Source organism: Callospermophilus lateralis, chromosome 18, assembly GCF_048772815.1.
Source record: "Callospermophilus lateralis isolate mCalLat2 chromosome 18, mCalLat2.hap1, whole genome shotgun sequence".
NCBI classification, from domain to species: domain Eukaryota; kingdom Metazoa; phylum Chordata; class Mammalia; order Rodentia; family Sciuridae; genus Callospermophilus; species Callospermophilus lateralis.
This window is the reverse complement of record NC_135322.1, coordinates 44,613,356-44,631,569: the sequence shown is the minus strand read 5'-3', so window position 1 is coordinate 44,631,569 and position 18,214 is coordinate 44,613,356.

The window sequence follows — 18,214 nt, the reverse complement described above, 5'->3', positions numbered from 1 at the left end:
GAGTAAAATTACCTTCTGTTATTGTTAGTTTGTTACAAAATTTATAGAGATAGGCCCAAATGTGTGTCTTGCAGGAATTTAATCTTACTATTTAACTGTATTTATTCATACATAGACGTGTTTGCAAAAACAACATTTTTCTTCTCCAAAATATTCTTTCTCAGGTCCTACCATTTCAAGTCTCTTAAGCAAATCCACTGTTTACAATAGAGCTGTTTTAATGACATTTATGAAAATACAGATTCGGATCACAGTTTCCCTATGGACCACCAAAGAGAATTTGAAACCCTGTTAGTAGATGTGAGATGAAAGGCGAGTTCAACTGTATATCAAATTGTATCTGAGGAACTGAAATTGTTTTATATGCCTCAATTAGGCCTCATACCACCTCCCTGAGGCAAGAAAGAAGTATTATGCACTTTTATGGAGACACAAACTTAAAACCCATGGAGAGGTTAATCAATTTGCATCAAAAGCCATATAGTTGGTCTGTAGTGGAGTTAGGAACAAAACAGAATTTCCTCCTAGGGAGCAACCTACCTTCTTTTATTTGCCTGATTACCAAAGTGTATGAAACTTCTGGAAAAAATTGTGATGAATGTTCAAAAGAAGCCCCTGAGAAAGGATTAGCATTTGTTTCCCAGTTTAGTAAATGAGCGATTTGTTTTTCATGCAAAAGCAACAGCACTTTTTGTTTTGTTTTGTTTTGTTTTGCCAAATACTTATGAGGAAATGACCCCTTTGAGGAAGGAGAAAAGAAGAGCAGAGCAATTCAGAAATTAGGATAGCAATTGATGGCATATTTCTTTTTCTTACTTCTTTTCACCTCCTTCTACATAGCAACCTGCACAGATATTGCACGCTAGAGGGCACTTGAGGTAGAAGAAAAAAAGCCTCTATATCCATCTAACAAGACCAGTAGCCTATGCAGGCAGGAGACTGCAACAGAAAAGCCGTAGCCGGTTTTCCACATGGCAGCACCTGTAATAAACGAATGGACAAAAAAATCCTTAGACAGCATTATGCAGTCTTGACAGATAAAGAAATCCTGTTCCTATTCTCTGTAATGTAATTCCCTTTCAACCCTTTTGGAGCATTTATCAAATGCATATATATGTGGATTGCTCTGTAATAACAACTTGATAACTAATCAGAACTATAAACTCCCTTTTATACCTAAGAGACTGTTATGCACCGCCCATACATCTGTATTCACCTACATGTCTGTTTTGATACTTTAGCATGAGTCTATAATTTCAAATAATGACAATCTTCTATGAGACCTTCTATAATAAGACCTATAATCAATTAAATTTAATTATCATATTTTAATATTCAATGCATTCTGTTATATCAAAACAGTAGTATTTGGGGGGGGGTCTCTCTCCTTTTGTCTTTTTTTTCCTCATATTCTTTATTTTCCCTTTTTTTCCTGTTTTTAGAAAACAATGTGATATTTAAAAAAAAAAAAAATTTCCACTTCTTGCCTCCCAAGTTAAACAAGAAGGGTACAGAATCTTAATCCAGTTACTGTTTGCTTTCAGGGGGAAGAAAAAAATAGATAACAGAAAACTAAAATGCTCAGTGTGAGGTCCGCAAAACCTAGACTAGCTTAGTTGATAGCTTTGTACCAGTCCCCTTAAATCTATCTGTCCTCCCCTCCTGCCCTCAGTTTATGTTAGAAGATGAATTGGAGCTTATCTCTTTTCTAGCACCTGGGAAGATGGGAGATAATGCCATTTTGAAGACCTTCTCCAAAATGCTCTCAGAACAGCTGTGGTTTTCAGAAAGTGTTTACACCTCCATTTACAGAAAATATAATGGGAAGCTCAAGATTAGTAATTATAGTCAATATTCAGAGATACAGGCCTAATTTCAGGGACAGCTTCAACCAGCAGCCAAGAATATAGAGGCTCACAGCTCTGAAAAGCAAGCTCAGTGATGACTTTACCCCCAAGAATTCATAATCACCTCTACAAAAGTCAGTTTATTTATTTTTAATCCCATAACAAACACTAGTGAAGTAACCACATGATCAATTTAGTGTACTTACAATTTGCTCTTTATTTTATTAAAACAACATTTTGTCTTAGAATATTTCAGAGCAAAAAAAATATTAATATCATATATCACTTTATTTTTTCTTCCTCCTTGTCTTTACATGTATCACATGAGTAGGAGATTGCCTAAGGCAGTGGTTCTCAAACTTTAGCAAGCAACACAATTCCCTGGAGCATTTGTTAAAACCCAGATTTCTGAACAACACCAAGATGCAAGGCCTAAAATTTGCATTTCTAACAAATCTTCAGAAGATGCTGAGACAGAAACTGGTTCAGGGATCACAGATTGAGAACCACCAACTTAAAAAAAAAAAAAAAAAATCCCCGTAGCTATTCACATTCACTCAATTTGAGTACTGTATCTTTTAGTGATTTTAGTACCAGGCTGGTTTAAAACACACTCCTAAACTTAACAAAAGAAAGAACTATCTTCAACTTATTCAAACATTTGCAAACTTCTCAAAACTGCATTTTTATTTTTTTCATTCATTCAATCTCCAATATTGAAATTCAAAATGAAATATGAATTTTCTTATGCCCGATGTCACAGTTATTATTTACTTCTCACCCTCCCATTCCAAATAAAGAACATAGTTTCAGATTTCTTCAACCTAATGAAATGTGGGAAAAGGTCTCTGCATTTCTGTAACATATTACCTATTCATTGGTGTTGTATTTATGTTTTGGCATTTTTCATACCTCATATTCTTGAGATTTCTATTGTAAATAATACCCTAGGCAGGTCTCAAATTGTAAATTGCCCTCCTTCATGAATTCACAATCCTGGCCCCACCTGATATAGTCAGGAAGATGTTCCATGAATTCACTAGTTCATCTTAAGTTTAAAAGTAATTCATTAAACCTAAAATTTCTCAGTACTCATACCATAGTAGATAAAATTCTTGGTTTATATTATTTTTAGACTTCCAGAGTTTTTAAATATGTGCTAAAGGATAAAAATTGCAAAAAAAAAATCCAGTTTAAGGCATCACAGAATAGATAATGTTCCAATCTACCATTTCCTCCTGCAACTAGTGAAGTTGGAGTCTTCTAGCTCTGCCACAGTCTTTCAGAAGTACAAGATAGCTGACTCCCCCATCTCTAATTCACCCTCCAACTTAATGAACAATTGATGCACTGTTTCCCTTAGTGAAAATTATGGAGGAAAAAAGGCCTCTAGCCATGGTGAGAAGAAAATGCTTTTATTACATAGAGGGTCTCTCCATCTCATCCACTCTCAAACACAGTAGACCCCTGCAAAACTGTCTGTCACAGAGATCCATCCAGACTGGAGACATCCTGCCTCATCCCACTTTTCGCATCAGGTCTAAGGTCATTCTGAATGCAATTATCCCTCTTCTCTCACTTCTCCTTCTAATGATATACCTGCCCTATCAGATTAGTCCTCACCCTTCCTCCTCTGCAATGCTCAAATGCTCCACAACACATGAAATGTCTGTAGTCATTCTAAAAAGCCTATGTAGCACAATCCTCTTCCAGCTGGAAGGCTATACCCCTAGGAGGATGTTGAAAAGAAAACACTTTCTTAAGAGAGTAGGCTCTCACCATTGTGGCATTACACTGCATCCTATTAAGAGTGGGTGGAATTGTTAAAGAAACAAATGCCTTGTCTTTCAGCATCCCAGATTATTTTAGAAAGATCCTTGTAGGACTTTTTAACATTATTCTAATCCTCTTTCACACTTCTTAATCACCCAGACCTCTCTGAAGAATTCTTCAGGAAATTCCTACTGCAATGCTTCAAGCAGAGATTAGCAAATGTGGAAAGGGTTACCTTAAATTTGAGAGGACCAAAAGCCTAGGAAGATATGTACTTAGCTGCTCCAACAGTAAATACAGATAGGAAGAGTCAAAACAAACTCATTATAACCAAGATACCCACAGTCATTGGATTCTGACACTCTTTGTCAGCACCATTTTATTTTATTTTTTTTCCTTTAAGAAAATGAGATTAGAGGATATTTCTCTAACACTCTGGCTTTCTTTTGAAATGAGTTTGTTACCTGTGACAATCCCCAGCCTTCAGTAACATATGACCTTTTCTTTATTTCTCATAGATGTAAGAAAGTACCCTAAGGAAAGGTTCAGACCATTTGTTCCAAGTGAAAATGAATGTCTAAAAATTAAGAGCAACCTAAGATGTGATCTATTTCTTTGTCCACTTGGGACTGTCTGGTCTAACATCAGTTTTATGGATTGAGTCTTGGCTGCTGTTTTTCCCCCCTTCAAGACAGAATTAGCCCATTTCAGAATACTCTATAAGCAGACACAGTCTAAGAAAAGAACAGTTATTGAATATGTGCTTTGGGGGAAAATACCTCATGGTTCCCCCCCACCACACACACACACACACACACACACACACACAATAAGTCACTGTTTCTTATCCATGAGAGCTAAAATGAGAAACAAATAGGTATCAGACCTACAGTCAATATTCTTTTCGACATTAACAATGAGAAGTGAGATGCAGCACAGAAAGTCAAATTTGCATAAATATTATCAGGGTATTGTGCTTATTTTCCCATTCTGTTCACTCTTTCTCAATAATTTGAGTCAGATGGGACAAACTCCACTTATGTATATCTGATCCTCTGCACTCTTTTCCCCTTCTACTTCACTTCCTTTCCAGGTGAAAAAAAAAAAAAAAATCATCCTCAGATCTCACCTCTAGTGCTCAGGGAATGGACTAATACAGATTCTCCCGAGGAAAAGTTTTTTTTTTTTTTTGGGACATAAGGACAAATTTGTATTACATTTCGATAATCTTGTTATTGAACTACTGAATATTTCTATGTATTAACCTCAGTAATGAAAAGAAATCTGGACCTCCTGATTCACGACCCCTTCTTCTTACCCTGGCTCAACACTTGGGTGGCCATTTCTCAAGACATGGTGGAGTCTATAAGAGCACTTGAAGGGGCCACCAACAGTGCATCTCTTGGTGGGGGCAGTGGAGTTGCAAGAATGGCACCTGAGAGGAGATCAGGTTAGTGTGCACTCAGGAGACTTGGCAATCCCTCCCTTATTTCCAGAGCAAGTCCTGGTCTTAGCATTCACTGCGCACCCCTCCTGGCTGCCCCTCTGCTGTCCTTCATCCCATCTTCCCAAAGGAGTACAAGCGCCAAGACATCAGAAATGCGCCCCACCCCAGGACCATGATACATAACCATTAAACCAGTAGCTTCTGAATGGTAGGCAGTGTTCTTAGAAATACGCTATTCTGTAAGCAAGAGACCCTCAGAATAAAGAGAAGGTAAACTGCCCACAGGCATCCTTTTTTCCTTGACGCATCCTCTTCCTCCCTCGGAACACTGCTGTGGGTCCCTGAGATTCTTCTCAAGATAACACTAGCCTCAGAGCTCAGGTGAGACCTAGAGAGAGCAAGCTCGCGGGTACCTCCTCGGCTTTCTTTTCTTATCTGCCAGCCCTCTCATCCAACAGCTTGGCCCTCGGCAGGCTGTGCGCACAGCATGGAAGGGCGCACCTTCACCCCGTGGTTCGGGCGGCGGAGACGCGCTGGGCGTGCTCGCCATCCAAGAGCGAAAAGTTGTGCGTCCACTTGGTAGGGAGAAAGAGAGCGGAGAGCGGAGAGCGCTGGGGAAAGCAGGGAGGGGGCGGGGTGGGGGGCCGCTTACACGAATTTCCAAGTGGTAGACCTGCCTCTGCGCTCTGCCCAATGAAATCCGTCAGGGGAGGCACCCGGCTCACTTTTCCACATCACTTCACAGTTACATTTGGCAGGCAGGCGGGCTCGCACGCCGAAGCGCTCAGCCCAGAATTAGTGGATTTTATTTGGAATCTCCCTGCCTCCTGGAAGCTCCTCCGCCACCACCGGTTTGTGCATAGACGGTAGCGTCCATCCGCCAGCTGCACTTTGGGCTGCGGACACCCGGAGCCCAGCGCGCCTGCCCCGCGTCTCCGCACCAAGCTCCGCAGCTCCGAGAGGCATGAACGGAATCTGGAGGCGCCTGCCCAGTGCACCGGGACCGGTCAGCACTGGCCGCCCTGGAGAGCGGACCCCGATCCCCTCCAGCCATTTGTGAACCAGGAGGCTTGAAAATTCACCAGCTCAGAGCCCCGTAAGAGTAAGTACTCCCCCCACTACGTATTCCTTCATACCAGAAGAACCAGAAGGGATTGCTTCTTTTAGGAATTCCCGTGTCCCTTCGGACACCTTGCGCACCTCCTTTCCCCCAGATGGTGGATGCGGGTTGCTAGCTTCCAACACCTACAGAGCTGCGTCTCCTTTCGCCTTACCCATGGCTGACAGGGACGCCTAAGGGTTTTGCCTGATGGTTTTTGCAAACTGCTCTGACAGCAGATCCTGAATATCAAGCTACAGGCTGTGCCCCTCCAGTTTTCCGGGAGGTCTCCCTCCTTGTGGTCTCCTGGCGATTTCGCCGCCTCCTGACACAGGCAGGCGCTGCTGCAGCCGCGCGCCTTCACTGCGGGGTCCGTGCGGTGAATGGGAAGCACCCGCCGCCTGGCGTTGAGAGGTGCGAACCCGAGGGAAAGGAGGCTGAGGGGCTCCAGGGGCCCTCTCTCTGGTTTTCTGCACTTCCTCCTCTCCAAGGCGAGGGAGGGCGAACCCCGCAATGGGGCTGAGTGGCATGGCTCAGCTGTGAAAGCCTCAGCGCGAGGCTTTCCCACAAGTGGCTGTTCTAGCCTGGGGGGCGCGGTGCCGGCTGCAAACTTACCCGGCTCCCGGGCTCCGAAGCCGTTTTGTAGTTGTGTCCTAGTCAAGACGCTGCCCCGCAACCAGGCAGGACCCCAGGAATCCCCCACTCGCCTCCCAGCCGGCGATCTTGCGCTCACAGAGGCCCCTGAGCAGGGGACTCCTCCATAGCTCCTCTCCTATGTCTCGCAGAGCCAGGAGCTGCGTTTTCTGTCATCTAGCGGCTCTTCCTCCGAGAACCCTTGGGGGGCGGGCCGCGCCCCTCGCAGGACTGGAGGAAGAGAGGGTTTTTTCCTGGTTCTGCCAGCGCGTAACAGGTTCATAAGGGATCTACTCCCGTTCTGCGTGCTCCAGCCAAGGCTGGGAAACAGTGAAAACGTGCCGCCGCCAACGCTGATGCCAACAGGTATCCACAATTTCCTCCGCATCTTCCCTCCCCAAGACCAAAGCCTTCCCCAATTCAAATTGGCAGAAGCCTCAAAGTTTCCTGGTCATTGACCCTCCCCGCAGGCACCGAGCCGCGGCACGTCAAGGGCCAGTAGTTTGCCTCCGCGAGCGGAGATGGCAGCTGTTTGCTTGGGTTGCTAAATGTAAGAAATCAAACAACATTAATTGTTTATTGTTGCAAACGCACAACATTTGTCCGTAATGGAAAATCAGGCTGGCAGCTGCTCACTTCAGCTCCAATTAAAGGATAGAGCTTATAAGGAGACGAGCAGGAGAGAGAAAAGGCCCTTTCAACTTTACCACCGTTTCCTGAAGATTCCACAAGAGTTTCCTCTTCAGGGGGCGAGATCCGACAATCCCTTAGCGCTCCAGAGCTGCTAATCAGATCAGCCGGCTGTTTTCTGTCACTGGGCTTCACGGTATTTGTGGGCTGGCAGTGGGAAGGAGGGGACTCCGGAGAAGGTATGTGAGAGCTGTGCCCTCTCGCATCGGGCACCGTCGCCAAGCAGATAGAAAGGGGACTGGGGTTGGTTGGGGCCGTATTGAAGCGCCTGTCCTCCTTATAACAGAACTGACAGCCATCTCAATGGTTAAAAATTCGCCTTGGGTTGTCACCTCCGATTTCATTATAGGAGCTTTTGAACTGGAAAACTATATGTGGGAAAGAGATATTTATGTAAGATTTGAGAGTGGGATTTTCCATCCATTCAGCCTCACTGCTGTACTTCACTGCATGCAAAATGAGCCCTGTCGTTCATGCTAAACACCACTGAAATCTCTTCCTGGCTAGCGCCTTTCATCAGTTGTGTCCAGTTTTACAGAGATTTCTTCTGGAGTGTGTGTGTGTGTGTGTGTGTGTGTGTGTGTGTGCAAGAGAGACAGAGACAGAGAAAGGGAGATATTCTTCTAGTGAAAGTACTGAAACCTCTGAAGGATGTTTTGTGAATGTTACATTTTTTTTCCTTAAAAAGAGCTCTCCGTAATCATCCTATCCAGACATATTTTCCACTTCCCTGAGCTCTGAAAAAATTCTAGGGCTCTCCCCCTTATTAAATAATAATACCGATAATAATATTCTGTAATTCTGCTTTAGCAGATTTGAATCCCCTTGTCATAGAGTCATTTCATGCTAGAGCAGTTGCAGGATTTTAAATCATATTTGATATATATGTATATGTGTGTAAATGTGTGTGTGCGTGTGTGTATATATATATATATATATATATATATATATATATTTATATATATATATATATTTATTATATTCCCCCCTCCCCCGGACTATGAAGAGGGTGAGGAGTTGAGGATAATTCCTCCTGAAAACAGTGTAGTCTTTCCAGTAACCCCGGGTACTGCTTCATTCTGAACTGTTCAATGGCAGTTTGTCCTCCTCACTCTGTTCAGTATACCACCCAAATGAGTGTCAGGGTATCTGCTGACTGTCATAAATAGGCCAGATATTTTAGAGACACTGGCTAATGATCTCTGAAATTTGTGCTGTAATGCTGTCATTCAAACTTTTTAATCTTTCCTCCCTGCAAATTGGATCTTAGGTTTCTAATTATTATTACAATTAAAATCAATGCTTCTGCTTTGTAATTTGTAGTCTCCCCCAGCCCTCAAGACTCCAGATGGGTAAATCTCTGCATCCAGGACTCTGTAACATTTCTTGGCTGCATTTCTGGTGTCCGGATGCATATCTTGAGTTCTTGTAGCTGTGTGAATGTGGCTGAAGAACAAACAGATCCTTTTGGAGAAGCCCTCACTAGGAACAGCTCCACTTACTTAGTAACTATACACATATAAACTATGAAGGCAAGGAAGTCTTTCACTTGGAAAATTACTCTTGAGTATTTTATAAAACTAGGCTCAAGACAGCATTCATCTAATACGACTTCTCAATATAGTAGTGAAAGTGAGCACAGTTTAAGGAGTCACTGGTAGCCTGACCCATGTCAATGAACAAGCAGGACAAACAAATACCACATAAAATCTGTTCACCAGGAGTAGACCTCACTTGAGGGCATTTGTAAAGACTGATCTGTGAATATTCTCATCAGGTAACATTTCCTGAAAACTATGCAGAGATTTAAGGTTTGATACTCCTTGTTAGCCTGGAGGATCAGATTGTTGGAGCAAAGCAAGGCAACTTCAAAGACTAAGAATATAATGATTGTACTCAAGAAATTGTACCTCTGGGCTTTGCTTTCCAGGTTCTTTTCCTTGTTTATTGGTGGGGAAAAGGAGCATGCACATACTAAAAGGTTAGAGTTCACACTTCAATAACTGTTCAGAAAACCTTATCAATATAAATAAATTAATGTTTTAAAGGAAAACAATCTTCATTTTTTCTACTCAAGTTTCCGCACTTCACGGCTTTATCAACATTCTAATTTGGACAAGTTTTCCATGCAAAACCAAAAGCTTTCAATGGATAAATTGACACTCAATTTATATTTCCGTCAGAAAAGTTTTGTGTTTGACAAATCAATGAACAAGTAGAATCAGAGTACCCTTTCAATTATAGGTGCAATTTAAAGGTCCCAAGACTTTCTTATAAAGATATTGTGTTCAGCATTGTTGCTAATATTAGTTTCAATGATTTTATTATTTGTTTCAAAGTCATTCAGTGAATCAGAGAATAAAATACAGTTTGCTTTTTGCAGTTTGCATTCAGTACTGTCAGCATTCAATAATGGGGCTAAATTTGCTTTTTAATTCAGAAGAAACTCCTAACTTGAGTATATCATACATCTCTTAGAGGATGTAGGCATTAACCAAAAAGGAGATTATTGTTGATATCTGTTATGTGTTACACACACACACACATACACACAAACGCCCACCCAGCTTCTTGAAAATATGCCCAGGTAACTAACTCTTTATTGGTTCAAATATGAGAATTTTGTGGTATTTCCTTTGCCATTTCATCTGCCTTTGATAACTTGACTTGCCCTCCTGCCTACTCAGATTTGTGTATTGATTAGTCTTTAAAGATATGTTATCTGTGGTGCTGGAAATTGCTCCCCAGAATCCCATAAGTGTACTGTTATGAAACTGAACAATTTTTGATGGTAAAAGGCCAGCATCTGATTTTCTGAGGCTTAATTAACCAAAGGGCTATTAGTCGTTCTCCTCTCATTCTCACAGAAAGTTGGGATGCTCAATCTATTTCTGCTGAATTGTTGGTTCCTGCCTCTGGAACCCGCTTCAGATGTAGCCATGAGAAGAAAATTAGTTGAACCTGGCAACTTCAAAAGGTCAGAAAAGAAATAAGTTCAAGGGCTGCCATTTAGCTGCTTCTCCCATATGTTGCTGCTAACTAAATCTCCATTGCCACTTCATGGTGCAGCAGTGAGGCCATATCCCAAGATTTTATTTCCTGAGTTTTAAATGTCATGTGCTATTCCCTATCATAACATCACTCACCTTCTTTAAACATCTCTTTTTTTAAAAAGTTCTATTGGTAAATAGAAATATATAGAAATGATTTTCTATCTCTTTGGAAAGTATCACAAAACAATAATACCTGTATTGATAACCTTCAAGCCCTTTCCTTTCCTGCCACCCCCACCCCCACACCCCGCTGTGCAAGACAACTGCAAATGCCAGGAGGATTTGGTCTAAGGCCAAGTACAGAGTTAGTGCCTGGTAAATATTTATTTGATGAACTAAGAAATTAGGAAAGATGAGGCTACCCCTACCTTTGCTAGGCTATTTTCCATAAAGGGGAGGGAGGGAATGCAATCTTATCCAAAGTCCAATATTGGGATTAGGTACTACAATTTTCTCTACAGAAATTTCATAAATCCTCCTAAGTTTATTTTTAGACATAGCTTTTCTCATATTTTAAAATCAATTTTACCCATGTTCCGCAAAGCATATTTTTTTTTTCTCCCTTCACAATCATTTTTTTAAACGATTGGGGAATATAAAAAAAAATGACATAATTCAGCTTTGTAAAAATGAGAATGCCTCCAAGACAAGACTGGCATCACAGAATGCTATTAAACTGTATGTGATGCAGAGTTATATTTTATTGGGTGAAATGGTCTAATTGTGGAAGCAGTATATGGGCAACTCAATGTCTGTACTTTTTCCTTGGTTAGCATGTGTGAAAAATTGACCAACAAGGAAATTCCTTCCTCTGTATTTCCTTGGTTTCATCCTGCTTTCTCTTTCTCTCTTTAACATATTTTTGTGTGTTTAATAGAATAGTTCATGATAAACTCATATGAATTACAGTCTGGGTGTCTTTGAAGGCACACTCCTCTTTATTGATTCCATACTCCATACTCCTCTGTATTGATTTTAATCAGCAGGATACCTGGCCCTTACATTCACCCACAGGGGAAAAAAATATGTCAGTAGAAGATGCTTCTGTGGATGTGTTCTTTGGTATTTTAGGCATGTTGAAATATTTAAACATGTTGAATATGTTTAAGGATATTTTATTTAACATTCTTTTTATTCTTTTTATTTTAAAAATTATTTACTTAATTTTTGTGGTGCTGAGAATCAAACCCAGGGCCTCATGCATGCTAGGCAGGCACTCTACTATGGCATCACATCCTCAAACCTCCTTAATCTTTTTATGGACATCATTAAGTGAAAATGTTGTAGTATATTTATGTTTTGTTAGCAAAACATAATATTTTTGTGTCTCATTTCTGTCTAGATAGAATATGCATAGAATATGATTATTCAATCCCTGATGTGACACAAATGACACAGAGTAAAGTAGACGGGAGAGATGAGATAAATACCATAAGGGAATGATATCCCTTTTTTATATGGACAATCTTATTTCCAAAATTTGATATAAAATTTACAAAGGCACATTCCACTCTTTATTTGTCTATTTGTCAAGCTGTTTGAGTTTGACAAATAGGATTTAACATTATGTCTAACTCTTACCATCTTCAGAATAGCACTGCTAAGAAAAATGAAACACAAATCATACTTATTTGATTAAAGCAGTAAAACTTACTTGCCTTTGTTATGCCTTTCAGTTTCACTCAACCATAGTAGCTTATAGTAGTATATTTATCTTAGAATCTGTGTAACCAAGTTGCTTAATTTTGGTGCACTGTATATTCTGGAAATTAACCCAATGTTATTTTTGTCAAATGATTGCTTCCAAATGCATGTCTGTTGACCTATCAACCATCTGAGTCCACAGTTCATGTTAACAGTATCAGTGGGTGGTTTTAAGCTATATAGACTTTGAAACATGAAAGAACAACAGTAAGGTGCACTTGGAAGTGTGGTTGCTATCTAGCATAATCTAATTGATAGAATCTTGACTTCTTATACCGGGATACTTGGCTGCATTTCAATTTCAGTACAACTGGCTCTGTACCTCTGGTTATGTGATATGATTGCTTTTAACCATTTCCACACATTCCAAGTAAGAAAAGAAAGCCGCTAGTTATTTTTAACTATCATCTGTGATGCTAAAGTTTCTTAAAACAAATAGAGTGTACTGAATGTTTTTGGAAGAAGACACCACCTGAACCCAATCTCTGTTAGCATCAATAAGAAAGGTCTGCTTCTACTAGTGCATAGATATCATTTGTCTCATACTGGCCTTAGTTGGGTCTCTCCATTTGAACTATTCTCACAAGAAGGTAGATGATTGTGAAATGAAATGAAATTTTTCTTGTAGAAAAGTAGCAGGCCATGTTTTTAAATGACACATGGCATTCAATTAAATGACAAATCAATTAAATTTGATTGAAAGTGAGTAGCTTGGGCATGTACAGGCAGTGCTTGCACTTTGCTCTCTCAGCAGAAAACAGTGATGGAAAGAAGAAAAATACCATTTCTTCTAAGGAAAAAGAAAAATGACTGGCTTTAGGGGCCTAATAAAACTATTTAAAGTCATTACATTAATTGTGTGTTAGCCTTGGATATGGAGAGCTATTTATAAAATGCCATTTCATTTGTACCCATTTTTGTTGATGCCTTTTTAAAAAAAAAATCAAAAGCTGGAAAATGTTATTTTATTTATTACATAGAAGAGTGGAATTTTCACCTTGATGTACACAGCAAGAGATTGAAATAAAGCAATTTTTAAAAATTAGCCACTATTTTTTTCTAAGCACTTGCAATACTCAGTAAAATACCCATGATTGCTATATTGATGACAGTTTTGCATACCTTATTTAATTTTTTCCTCAAATTTCAAGGTATGTAGTATGAAACACAGATCGTCAGTTTCCTTATCTAGTATCATTGTTTGATGAATTCACCCAGGACATTTATTTGATGCACGATGGTGCTCTGATTCAAATTACTTCTATTTGATTTTAAAATCAGTGCCCTGAACAACTGTCTCATGGAACTGCCTACAGTATTATGAGGCTGAAAAATAAGATCAGCTCTGATGGGTTACTGTGATTTAAAAGGCCAGCACAAAATGCTTTCGCACATTAAGTCTTTGGATATTAAATGGTGAACATATGATTTAAAGGCAACCAAGGAAGAAGATTCAACTTAGACATAAAAGAATTTTATGGTACCACTGTGTAATTAACAACAGAAGTTAAGACATAGACTTGGCTTTTCCAGGACAATCTCAATAAAGTTATGTCTTAAGAGAGTTCAGAAGAATAGATTCATCTTCAATATCATAACTAAACTTATGAATCTAACAAAGTTTTAGAAGTTCTGGTCCAGTAACAGTAGAGAATGACTCTTGTTTTCACTTTCTTGTTTTTGTCCCAAGTTTAGTTCCCCCATTCTGGTATATCTTTAACAGATTCAAAAGTTCCTATTCTGACTCCATCTTGAGGAAGGAGGAGGAGGAGAAAACCTTTCTTTCTTTCTTTCTTTTTGCTAAGGTAACCAGCAACTATAAAACTTAAGAAAGACAAATTTTCAAGTAAAAAAGAGTAGCATGTCAATAACAGGAAAAAGTCTACTTCACAAGTATTATTCTGGATGGTAAGATAAGGAAATGATATGCTTTTGGACATCTGGATACACACACACACACACACACACACACACACACACACACACGTATGGTCTGATGCCAAAGAAAGATGACCAGGGAGCTTGTAGCTGAGGGTAGAGGGGGAAAAAAAAGCAAAAATATTTGTATGTATACATAAAATACTAAAGAATTTTCTCCTATATCTACCAAGAGTTCCTTGTTAGGAATTTTTTCTCCCCATCCCTGGGGATTGTACCCAGGGACCAGTGCACATTTGACAAGTGTCTTTGGTTGAGTTGCATCCCTAGACCCCTGGTCAGGGATTTCTGAAGACTCTGGGAAAGATGATCCTTTATGTTATTTATATCTGGACACATGCAAATGTCATTTCTCTCTGATATCCAAAGCCTCCTTACCTGTTCAGCTTCAGTCACCCAGGGCTTGACTGGAATAGCACTGGGCCACACATTGAATCCCTTCCCCTGTGTTCCTGAAATAACACCACTTCAAATTCAATGTGCATTTACCTGTTTGAAGCAGCCTGCTAATGGCTCTAAATTCAAGGTCAGAAACATTTTTTAATAGAAATTCTCTGGTCTTGTGTGTCATTTGTGCTTCTATGAAATATTGTGGCCACTAAATCCAGTGATAATGAAAGCATAATTTCCTGTCAACCACAATAATCTTCTGGATTGAATCCCAAAGTACCTTTAAGAGCCTCTTTTTATTTTAAAGTTCACTCGTCAGTGTGTAACTTATCATTTGGAACTTCAATCCATGTTGTTTACAGAATTCACGGTGTAATATGCCTTTACATAATGATTTAACATATCTGAGAACTGACTGAGTTCACCTTAAAAAAAGGGTTGGGGTCAACAGAGTGACAAACAGGCTGTAATTAGAACTATATCTAACACATGAATATGAATGAAAAATCAGGTTACAAGTATTTTATCCAAGGGATTCGATCTTTTTTTGGAGGAATTCTAAAACTCTTTTACGTGTAAGAATTCCAGAGGGTATAAAAATCTCCTTGCATCACTATGTGGGTGTAAATCAATGCTTTAGCATTATAATAAAGTGGGTTGCTTGGCCAGACATAGATATTGTGGTTGGAAAATGTAAAAATAAATTGATTTTTTTTTAACTCAGGCTTTACAACCTTGCTTAATTTCTTCTTCCTTGCAGAGAGTTAAGCAGTTGGTATATGCAACTACTATTCGCAGTGGTTATTAATTCTGATAACAGTGACATAATGTTTGGTTGCATCTCCAGAATTCCTATAGAGCTATTTTCTGATCTTCTAAAAGGACAATATTAATTCTGCTGGTGACAGAAGTTCAAGCATATAAATAGTATGGCTCTCGGTGTGACAGTAGAATCCTGCTTCTCTCCAAGTGGAAGATCCTTTGAAGGCTGAATCTCACCGCTTCATGATTGCATGCATGTGCACGAGGACACACCTGTTAGCTGGGCCGTTTTCCTAGTGTCACACATAAAATAAAAGGAGAGGGAATGGATAAAGCATCATACCACCATACAAAATTCTATTCAACCTTCTCCAGACTGGGAAGGTCAGGTGTGTGTGTTTAGTCCTGCATGCACAAGGATGGTTAAGTAGTGCCCAAGTGTGGCATTAAATGACACTGAAGAGGAAGTGGTTATCTTTTTACTCCATTGAATATTTTAGATAATATCAAGGAAGTGTGAGCTGGAAGACGGTCTTCTTTCAAACTTTTTGCTTCTCAAAGGGTGCTCCTCAAATCAGTACTGCAGGAAGGTTTATTAGAAATACAATCCAGATGTGGCCTGAGATAGACTGGATCAGAATCTTTTTTTTTTTTTTAAACAAGAAATCCATGTGATTTGTGTGCATAGTAATATTTGAGATGGCCCTACTAAGGGTATGCTAGAATTACTTCTTTACTGGGTTTCTCGGACCTTGAAGGTCAAATTTACATTAACAGCCAAAACAGGTTAGTGTTCACATTGGAAGTTTGAAATCGGCCTGAGTGGAAATCAGAAAACACTCCAAATCAGGGATTTGTTTTTTTCTTTTAGATAGTCCCTTGTTAAATGTTTACTAGTTTGCCTCTAACTATTGCTGATCTTTTTAACAAATAGAGAGATGACCTCAGGCTTTGATGGTACCCACATTAGTCAAAGTAAAACCTTATATAAAATGTGATCCTTCTTTTCTTCTGCTTGCTTATCTTCACAATGAAAATGATTAATAATAATACATATATCAGGATTATTTTGAAGATTAGATGCTTGTGTGTATTGTTCGTTCTTCATGATTTAATATTATCAAGGCGCTTTCTTAATGTTCATTATTAATCTTATAATTTTACAGTTACATTCTATTATGACAAGTTACATTGACTTTCCAGTTTTAAATGAATATTTCAAAAACTAAGCCTGTTTCAATAAAGGGTAATATAAAAATACAGGTAGGTAATTTAAGAATTTGGCAACATTTAATGAGGCAGCATATGAGTGTTTCAGTGCTTAGAAGCTATATACAGGGATGAGTTTAAAAAAAAAATGACTGATGTGGATGAAAAAGAACTTCCACTGAACGGAGCTAATTTTTCTCCAGATTTCTATCAGTGACTACAGGGCATTGGCAAAGTGACACCCACCATTCCTCTGAAAAAATGGAAAGTTGCACACCTTCTCTGTGGGTCGACATAAACAATTATTCCCCAAACTCTTGGAGAAGTCAGACATGTGTGCCTTTTTTGGGCATGGACTCTTGGTGGGTTAGGGGAAAAAGAGGAGTGTGTGATCTCTGGATGAACTTGCAAGTAATGATTTAAAAACTGCCTCAGATACTTATCCATTCAGAGATCCTGGATTGGTTTTGATGGACCTGTTCCTGTCCGTGGGTTAACTGAAATGTTCTTTCACATTGAGCCCCTCCTCAGTTGGCTAATTCCTTCTCAACATTGAGGAGACACCTCCTCCTAGAAGCCTTTTTTTCTACTGCCAAGATGAGTGGCATATCAGTACTCTGTATTCCTCTATCCTCCCAAGACCACGTTTTTATTAATATGGCAATTATATGTTTTTTTAATCTTTCCCAATTATGTTGTTTGCTCCTTGAGTATAGGAGCTCTGACCTGTTTGCTTTTCTATCCCCCATGACTGACATATAACAAAATATACATCATTAATTAAAATAATAAAAGAATGGGTTGCGTTAAGAGAGAATTTTGAAATGACTTTACCTGGCTTCAAATAATGGTTCTGTCCTTATGGAGATGTTCCTCAGGCCAGTCATTTAATGAATTCTCTGCCTTGGTTTTGAATACAACTCAAGGCATTGAAACCTTTATTTAACTGTAAGATATGTTGGTAATGGATACTTTCTGTAGCTACACACATATCCCGTTAGTCATATATTCATTCTAGCTTGTGAATCTCTGTCATTATATAAAATTGTTCCTAGGTTTATAATGACTTTTGCCTGATTCTGGCAAGTTTAGATAGGCCCTCTATCATGTATGTCACCTTCTACCTGAATCTCACTTGGTGGTTTCCATAATGGAAGTATCTATTACAATTTGATGTTGGAATTGAGCTTTACCATAGCAGAATCATTAACAAGGTTCCCAAAGGTATTTGGCACAATTCAAAGGGTATATTCCTGCTGATCTATCCTAACTGTTTTATCATGATTACCTCCTTTAGTTCTCAAAATAAACTGTTAGGTCCATATCATCAACAATGTTGTCATTCAGGCAGTTGTCATTAATTAAGCCCTGGTTGTACCCAGGTAAGTGTAAAGTATAAACCCCAAATAGGCCTGTACTAGAGGTCACTTGTAGAACCCTCTGCTGCATCTATATAACTTGGAGAACAACACAGGTGGCTTTTGAGCCCTGAAGTAGGACTGCCATAGAAAGGGTATATTTGAAAAGAGAATAAGTCTCTTCCCTGGGAACCAGGGAGGCAGAAACATGGACCAGAATACATCTAACCATCTGCATAAAACGGTCAAGCACTTCTCTTTCCTACCTCTTCCTGGCACTTTGGGGAAGATTTTTTGTGTAACTTTTTGCT